At 46.3% G+C, this 8,163-nt stretch overlaps 1 long non-coding RNA gene across 1 annotated transcript; it reads left to right on the top strand.

The window, feature by feature from the left end:
* Positions 1 to 2,918: 2,918 nt before the first annotated feature.
* LOC310888825 lies at positions 2,919 to 6,896 on the top strand. Its single transcript, XR_014576194.1, has 3 exons — positions 2,919 to 4,660; positions 5,704 to 5,875; positions 6,524 to 6,896. It is a non-coding gene; the product is annotated as an uncharacterized lncRNA (long non-coding RNA).
* Positions 6,897 to 8,163: the final 1,267 nt, after the last annotated feature.

Genomic DNA, 8,163 nt, shown 5'->3' with positions numbered 1-8,163 from the left:
AGGCAAGGCAACCTACCCCCTGCATCGCTACATCTTCTGTCAAGAAAGAAAGAAGGGTTATTGTCAATGGGGGACTCCCTTTTGAAAGGGACAGAGGGCCCAATATGCTGACCGGACCCAACCCACAGGGAAGTCTGTTGCCTTCCTGGGGCTCGGGTGAGGGACTTCGCTAAGAAAGTCAGGCGCCTGGTACGGCCCACCGACTACTACCCGCTACTGGTCTTTCAGGCTGGTAATGACGAGGTAGCAAGTAGAAGTCCGAGAGCGATCAAAAGGGACTTTAGGGCGACTAGTTAAAGGTTCAGGGGCACAGGTTGTGTTTGCCTCTGTCCTTCCGATAGGGGGGATCGATGCTGACAAACAGACTCATCACATTAAAACGTGGCTTTGGGACTGGTGCAACCAGCAGAAGTTCGGGTCTGTTGATCATGGGAAGGTCTACGCGACACCGGGCCTGCTGGCACCAGATGGGATGCGCCTCTCTCAGAGAGGGGTGAGGATTTTTGCTCAGGAGTTGGCAGGGCTAATAGACAGGGCTTTAAACTAGAGTCGAAGGGGGAAGGGGATAAAACCAGGCACGCCAGTGATGAGCTAAGGGGTGGTGTGCTAGAATCAGAGGGACTGTGTGCTAGTGAGGTCCTTCGGTCGGCTCCACAAGGTGCTGTGTGTAGGGAGGTGCATTTGAAGTGCTTCTACACAAACACACGCAGTATGAGGAATAAAATGGATGAGCTAGAAGTCTTGGCCCAGTCCCACAGCTATGACATCATCGGCATAAGCGAAACCTGGTGGGATGAGTCCTGTGGCTGGTGTGTTGCAATAGATGGTTACAGGCTCTTCAGGAGGGACAGGCAGGGTAGGCGAGGTGGGGGGGTGGCAATGTACTTGAAGCATGGGCTGGACTGTGTGGAACTTCAAGTTGCCATCGCCAAAGTTGAGAGCTTCTGGGTAAGGATTAAGGGACAAACAAATAAAGGGGATGTCGTTGTGGGAGTCTATTACAGACCACCTGGCCAGGATGACAACACCGATGAATTATTCTTTGCGGAACTAAGAGATGCCTCGAGATCAACTCCCCTTGTCCTAATGGGGGACTTCAACTTGCCAGACGTCAACTGGGATCACCACACGGCTGACACGAGCAAGTCCAGGAGGTTCATAAAGCACCTAGATGATAACTTCTTGGTGCAGGTGCTAAGGGAGCCAACTGGGAAAGGTGCCCTCCTAGATCCGTTGCTGGAGAACAGAGAGGGTCTTGTGGGGGACGTGGCAATTGGCGGCCGTCTCGGTCATAGTGACCATGAAGTGGTTGAGTTTAGAATTTATGGTGACAGAAGGAAAACTGCCACCAAAACTTCAGCCCTGGATATGGGGAAAGCAGACTTCAGGCTGCTCAGGGAACTAGTCAGCAAGGTCCCCTGGGAAACTGCTTTTGAAGGCATTGGCGTCCACCAGTGCTGGTCAATCTTTAAGCACTGCCTCCTAAAAGCACAGAATCAGGCGATTCCAAAATATCAGAAGTCAAGCAGGCAGGGCAGAAGGCCAGCCTGGCTGACCAGGGATCTTCTACTGGAGCTTAGGTGGAAAAAGAAAATGTACGGCTGCTGGAAGGAGGGTCAGGCGACGAGGAAGGAATACAGGGATGCTGTTCCTGTTTGTAGGGAGAAAATTGGTGTGGCCAAAGCCCAACTAGAGTTGAAGCTGGCCATGTCTGTGGGAGACAATAAAAAAGGTTTTTTTAGATATGTGAACAGAAAAAGGAGAACCAAAGAAAACATAGGTCTGCTACTTGATGGGGAGGGTTTCCTCACAGACAAGGACATAGGCAAAGCAGAGACGTTTAATGCCTTCTTTGCCTCCGTCTTCAGCACTGATGATGGGCTTTGGGACCCAGGGTACCCTGAGCTGGAGGACTGTGATGGTGGGAATGACAAACTCCCAACCGACCCTGAACGTGTGCGGGATTTGCTGCTCCACCTGGATCCATACAAGTCCATGGGTCCGGATGGGATTCATCCCAGGGTGCTTAAAGAGCTGGCTGACGTCATCGCGGGACCTCTCTCAATTATTTTTCAATGGTCTTGGGAATCTGGAGAGGTCCCATTGGACTGGAAGCTGGCAAATGTTGTGCCAATTTTCAAGAAGGGCAAGAAAGAAGACCCTAGCAATTACAGGCCTGTCAGTCTCACGTCAGTGCCTGGTAAGATCATGGAGAACATAATCCTTGAAGTTATTGAAGCGCACCTGGGGGACAATGCAGTCATTGGTCCCAGCCAACATGTGTTCACGAGGGGTAGGTCCTGCCTAACAAATTTGATTTCCTTTTATGATAAGGTCACCCATCTAGTCAATCAAGGGAAACCAGCTGATGTGATCTTTTTGGACTTCAGCAAAGCTTTTGACACGGTTTCCCATAGGATCCTACTGGACAAAATGTCCAGCATACAGCTAAACAAAAACATCATGCGATGGGTGAGCAATTGGCTGATGGGTAGGGCTCAAAGGGTTGTGGTAAATGGGGCCACATCTGGCTGGCGGATGGTGACTAGTGGGGTCCCTCAAGGCTCCATTTTAGGGCCAGTCCTCTTCAATGTTTTTATAAATGATTTGAATGTAGGACTAGAAGGTGTTTTGAGCAAATTTGCCGACGACACCAAACTTGGAGGAGTTGTGGACTCGGATGAGGGTGGAAAGGCTTTGCAGAGAGATCTGGACAGACTGGAGAGCTGGGCGATCACCAACCACATTAAGTTTAACAAGAGCAAGTGCCAGGTCCTGCATCTGGGACGGGGCAACCCTGGCTATACGTACAGATTGGACGACGAGACGCTGGAGAGCAGCCCCGCAGAGAGGGATCTGGGGGTTGTGGTTGACAGCAAGCTGAATATGAGCCAGCAGTGTGTCCTGTCAGCCAGGAGGGCCAACCGTATCCTGGGGTGCATCAAGCACGGCATCGCTAGTCGGTCGAGGGAAGTGATTGTCCCGCTCTACTCTGCACTGGTGCGGCCTCACCTCAAGTACTGTGTGCAGTTCTGGGCACCTCAGTACAAAAAGGACATTAAACTGTTGGAGAGTGTCCAGAGGAGGGCAACGAAGATGGTGAAGGGCCTAGAGGGGAAGACGTATGAGGAGCGGCTGAGGTCACTTGGCCTGTTCAGCCTGGAGAAGAGGAGGCTGAGGGGGGACCTCATCGCAGTCTACAACTTCCTCGTGAGGGGGAGTGGAGAGGCAGGTGACCTGTTCTCCGTTATCACCAGTGACAGGACCCGTGGGAACGGTGTCAAGCTGAGGCACGGGAAGTTTAGGCTAGACATCAGGAAGAGGTTCTTCACCGAAAGGGTGGTTGCACACTGGAACAGGCTCCCCAGTGAAGTAGTCACTGCACCAAGCCTGTCTGAATTTAAGAAGCGATTGGACTTTGCACTTAGTCACATGGTCTAAACTTTTGGGTAGACCTGTGTGGTGCCAGGAGTTGGACTTGATGATCCTTATGGGTCCCTTCCAACTCGGGATATTCTATGATTCTATGACTTAATTGCTTTGGGACAGAGGTTCCTTGTCCATTGCCCACCTAATGTTTTAGTAATAATGTGTGATAAAGAAGCCTTAAACTGTAACACCAATGCAAAGATTTTGATGAAGTTTTATTTAGCAGTATTCTTAAAACTTAGTTGATTTGTACACTGTAAACAAGGCTAGTGCTTGTAATAAGTTTTTAGAGGCTGGAGAGAAGATCTGAAATACATAAAAATCATCATAGCAGTTGGTCCATAAGCTGTGTTCTGATACAGTGCAGAATGTAGCGATACACCTTGTCTCCTACAGTGTACTTAAGGACTCTATTTTAACGAGAAGCAGTCAGGTTGGAGGGATGAAAGTGTGGATCTTGATTTTTTTTATTTTTTTTCCTCCTTTCACTTTTTCTTCCTTCCTGTAATCCTGTTGTACTATTGAGTCTTGTGCTATCCGACATGAAGATGATAATCACTTCCACCTTACTAGCCCCCTAAACCTTCATTCCGAGGTCTTGACCTAGGAAGCTCAAGGCCGCTGTTAAAACTGACTGGCATCTATATCATTTGGCAGCTAGGTTTCCTGTTGCAGTTGTTCCATCACATTTTAGGAAAAACTTATTGGATTAGAATTTAGCTTGAGCAGATCAAAGGTATGCTGACTTTGCCCGTTTAGTAACAGAGCATGAGGATGCCAGTAAGAACAAGGTGAAACTTAGGAAAATCATCCTGAAGACAGAGAGAAATTTCTAGATGGAATGTGTCATGTTGTTCTGAGTAGAAGGTTAGGATACTACTGTCCATAGTGTTTTTGGGGGGTGGAGGAAGGGGTCCAGAATGTGAGAATTACTGTATATACAGCCACCACTGAAGCATTTAGGAAAGAATTAGGGGATTGACCGGTTATTTCTTTTTGCTTGCTGTTTTTGTTTTGCTTTCTACTAATCAAGTTTCTGCTTAATCAACAGAGTTGCTGTTCAGTTAAATGTGCTTTCCACGAAACAGCTCCTCTCTTTGGCACACCAAATGACGAATCTAGAAGTATTCATACATGTTTCTACTGTGTATGCATATTGCAATTGAAAACACATTGAGGAAATTGTTTATCCACCTCCTGTTGATCCCAAGAAACTGATGGATTCTCTTGAGTATGTGTTGTTTTATCAAGTTACTTCAGTAATCTGTAACCACTTGCTTCCTAGTAATGAGGTACCAAACAGTGATTAAGAAACAAAGATGAAGAAACTGGCTTATGGTGTTCTGTTAGTCTAATATATGGCTGATGCTACCCTTTCCTGTAAGGGAAATAGGCTAAGGTTTCATGGTCGGTTTTAAGCTGAGCTAGGTGTGGAACAGTGCTGAAAGAGGGAGATGCTCCAGGCTATTCCTGAAGCCTCCTGTATGCTGAGACTTGGTGGCTCTTCAGCTATATGAGGAGCTAGATCAGGAGCTATTAAAAGCAAACAGAAGAAAGCTGCGCTGTTCCAAATGTACTGGTGCTGGTACTGTGAAGGACAGAGAGAACTAAGCAGCTCACCTTTAGCAGCAACCTGCACTACTTCCACCTAAGGCCATTGCAAGATCAGTCTGATATACTGAAATACTCTTAACTGCTCGGAAACAAAAATGTACAAGCAGTTCTGTTAGGTCTTTAATGTTGGTACTTTCTGAATACCTGTGTTCTATAAATTTTTACTTTTAAATTGGATATTACTAGGGGAAAGTTACTTGTTCTGTATTGTCTGTGTACATTTGCTGTCCTGAGGTCTTATCTAGTAGTCTTATTTAATAGCTGTCTAGCCCTAAGTGAAATGGGACAAGTATGAGATGAGTCATATGTAATGTAATTAATAATAATAATAATCTTATCTCTAAATCAGTCTATCCCTTCCTCCATGTCATACAAAATCTTACCTCTTGTAAGGTAATCATTTTTAGTTCCATAATTATCAAGGTAAGGAAGACATTTTACTACTTATTATAGATGTAATAGCACTAGCATTAAAAATGAACTGAGGTAATGATAATACTTCTATGTGTTTGTTTTCCTGGGTGGTGTTTTGAAGAAAAGATTGTATTTTAATTTTACTTGCAGAATTATTTTTGATTTATCTGGTTATCCTTTTTTCTTCGCTTCCCCAGTAAAATAGTATACAGTAACTTACACTTGCCTCTTATTTTGTTTTTGTAGGTGGATGGATGATGGCCTAGTGAATGCTATTACACCTAAACTGATTGGCGATAGGCTTAACACTTATACAAAAGCCTTAGCCAAATACGTAGTACAGCAAGAAGGTGCAAAAATAAACGCAGCCATTATAAGGCCATCTATTGTTGGTGCTAGCTGGAAGGAGCCTTTTCCTGTAAGTTGAGTTTTCACATGACTCATGCCTGTAAACTGTAGCACATATTGACAGCTTGTGTATGTAGTGACCTACATAGAGGAAAACCTTTTAAACTTAAAGCTGTGGCTTGACTGCTTCTGGACAACAACTCTCATACAAAAGATATCAAATACAACATTCGTATGTGGGAAGCTTAGGGGATAAATTACTTCTGAGCATAGAACAATACACATCTGTCACAATGGGAGATACTATTTTACACACAAAATAGTTATACAGAATCTTGAAGTAAGAAAGGTAATTTCATCTATTTTCCCTCTTCAAGGTGCTTTAGTGTATCAATAGCTGAATAGTATCATTAAGGAAACTGGGGTCTGCAGGACGTAAAAATGTTTGGACTCCACTTGTTTTAGCCAAGGCAGGAGATGGCAGAAGCTTTATGTACTCTGTTATATTGATGTATAGTATATATGCTATATGCTTCTTCCAGTATGGGAGACAGTGCTGGAACAGCTTTTCCAGTTCAATGCTGAATATTTCTTAAGCACTTAAGTCCTGGTTCCAGTTAGGACAGAGTTAAGTAGCTCATAGTAGCTGGTAGGGTGCTATGTTTTGGATTAGGATGAGAAGAGCGCTGATAACATGCTGATGTTTTAATTTTTGCAGAGCAGTGTTTACACCAGGCCAAGGACTTTTTCGGCTTCTTGCTCTGTCCTGCCAGCGAGCAGGCTGGGGGTGCAGCAGGAGCTGGGAGGGGACAGACCCAGGACAGCTGACCCCAACTGGCCAAAGGGGTATTCCATACCATCTGACGTCATGCTAAACAATATATAGGGGTGGCTGGCCAGGGTGGGGGGCCGGCTGCTCGGGAATAGGCTGGGCATCGGTCAGCGGGTGGTGAGCAATTCCATTGTGCATCACTTGTTTTCTTACACATTATTATTGTTAATACTATTATCATTATCACTATTATTATTATTATTGTTATTATTATATTCCTGTCTTAATAAACTGTCTTTATCTCAACTCACCGGCTTCACTTTCCTGTTTCTCTCCCCCATCCCAGAGAGGGAGGGGGGAGGGTGAGCGAACGGCTGTGTGGTGTTTAGCTGCCAGCCGGGTTAAACTACAACAGTCCTTTTGGCGACCAACGTGGGGCACGAAGGGTTGAGATATCGACAAATCTGACCAGAGTGTGTTAAACTAAAATTGGTATAAGTATTGGACCTGCTTAATAGTTGCTAGTCACGATGTTGATTGCCTTAATCTCCAGTCTGCTGTGCCTGTTTTCCAAATTGAGTTTTATAGCGCGTTACTTTCTGTATGTGCCCCCTGTTGCACTGTTTATCCTTTCCAGGCCCTGGTTTAAGATTGTTATGGTACTGTGCGGTGTAACAATGGCTTATGAAATGATGAAATATCTGGTCACGACTCTAACCTGGTATTTGTACTCAGCACTGACGTCGACTCTATACTTTGGAAACCATATCTCGGAAACTATTAGCAATTACACCTATTGCCTGTTTTCGTTAGGGAGCCAATCTGTGAAGGGGACAGGGGAAGACATGTTTCCCTACCTGTTCACTCTCCCTTTCTCCTTCACCACCACCCTCTTATCCCCCGAGCTAGTTACGGTGGTTCTCCGAGATGTTGAATATCCTTGGGATACTCAGACCAGCCTGCTCTTGTTGTTAAGTCTCCTGAATGCGCTTCAGGTTTTGTTGAGGGTTAAACAACTACTTAGGAATCTCATCCGGAGATCTGTCTTGAGGCGGGATAGTTGCGAGTGGCAGGGAGTGTGGGAGGATATGGGCAGGTTTCTAGAGCAGTGGTCACCTCAAGTGTTTTGGACATTCACCCCTGAACAACTGCAAAATCCTAAAAAGCTGGCAGAATGCTTGAAAAAAAGGTGTCATGACTCTGGCAGTTCCAAAATGACACAAATCACTGTAGCGTGCTGGGGTCTGGCTTGTGCCTATCGAGCTGCAATTGATACTACTAGCAACCTAGCTCCAGCTCCTGCAGCCGCTCCAGCTCCTGCAGCCGCTCCTGCTCCTGCAGCCATTCCAGTTCCATCTCCTGCAGCCGCTCCAGCTCCTGCAGCCGCTCCAGCTCCAGCTCCTGCAGCCACTCCAGCTGCAGCTCCTGCAGCTGCTCCAGCTCCTGCAGCCACTCCAGCTGCAGCTCCTGCAGCCGTTCCAGTTCCAGCTCCTGCAGCCACTCCAGCTGCAGCTCCTGCAGCCGCTCCAGCTCCTGCAGCCGCTCCAGCTCCTGCAGCCGTTCCAGCTCCAGCTCCTGCAGCCGCT

This window comes from Anser anser, assembly GCF_964211835.1.
Source record: "Anser anser genome assembly, contig: SUPER_W_unloc_1, whole genome shotgun sequence".
In the NCBI taxonomy this organism is placed as follows: domain Eukaryota; kingdom Metazoa; phylum Chordata; class Aves; order Anseriformes; family Anatidae; genus Anser; species Anser anser.
This window is presented reverse-complemented; position numbering and strand designations above follow the sequence as displayed.